Here is a 1,153-nt window from a genome sequence, read left to right as displayed (position 1 = left end):
CTAAAAGTCATAGGAGAGGAGTGTGATGACACCACTTTTATGTCATGGCTGAAAGAGAGGAGCAGAATCAAGCAGAGTGCGGTAGTTTGGAAGGCCAGTATGGTGAGTATGGGAGGCCAGGATGTCCAGTGATATGAGAAGATGAATTCCTGGGTATAAGGACATTTGTAGGCCTGATAGTTTTCTTAAGGGTGGTTCTGCATGTACTTTTGAAGAAATAGTCCTCCTTATGACAAGTTCTGTGAAGCAGAGAATTCTTTGAACACCAGAGGCTACACATTTAAAGTGACACTGAAAATAGCAATCTGGGAACAGAATGTCATTCTGAAATGTTTAATCGTTTGACAGTTTATTATTACATGGTATAGAAAACAACAGACTGTCCTAAAATAGGTACCAGTCTCTCTGGCTGGAAAGTACTGAATATTATTTTTCTTCTTTTCCTTTTCTCTGTTGCTTGTAGAACCATTAATATGATCTGTATCTGAAGGCAGAGCATTTAGCTTCTATCACATAAAGATAGGGTGCTATTTGTCCTGTTTTCATTGGGATGGTCCGATTTTAACACCTGTCCCCAGGATCGATCAATTTGGTCAAATGAATGCTTTTCACCCATTTTCAGCACCCAGGACTTGTTTAAAATGGGTCTGTCCCAGCAAAAATAGGACTGTTTTACATACAACCTCCTCCTGCTCCTCCTTCTGCTCTCTGTCAAGCTCACCTGACATGGAAATTGAAAATGCCAAAGAGCGGGATAGGGGAATTTTTACACTCAGGAAATATAGTCACCCTACATACCAATGTAAATACTTTCCTATCAGAGAGAAATATGCATCTCTGGTTTATGTAATGAAACATGACTGGTACTGACAATCTTATGCGCTAGAATGGATTGTCGTTTGCTGTTCACTGCTGTAAAGACCTGCTTCATTTACTACTTCTTTCTCTACTATGGACTAACTTTAAGATGATATTCCTGATGCAGTGTTCTTATGTGCTGAGGCATGAGTATCCATAACAATAAAAATTGTGAATGTACATAATGAATCCGTTTCTTTTGTCTACCCCTATTTTAACCCCAAAAGGAAAACAATGCCTGAAGTAGCCTGTCATGCACAAAGGGTATTCAAAACACAAGCAGTCTCTTCACCCA

This window comes from Alligator sinensis, unplaced genomic scaffold, assembly GCF_000455745.1.
Source record: "Alligator sinensis unplaced genomic scaffold, ASM45574v1 scaffold682_1, whole genome shotgun sequence".
Taxonomy (NCBI): domain Eukaryota; kingdom Metazoa; phylum Chordata; order Crocodylia; family Alligatoridae; genus Alligator; species Alligator sinensis.
This window is presented reverse-complemented; position numbering follows the sequence as displayed.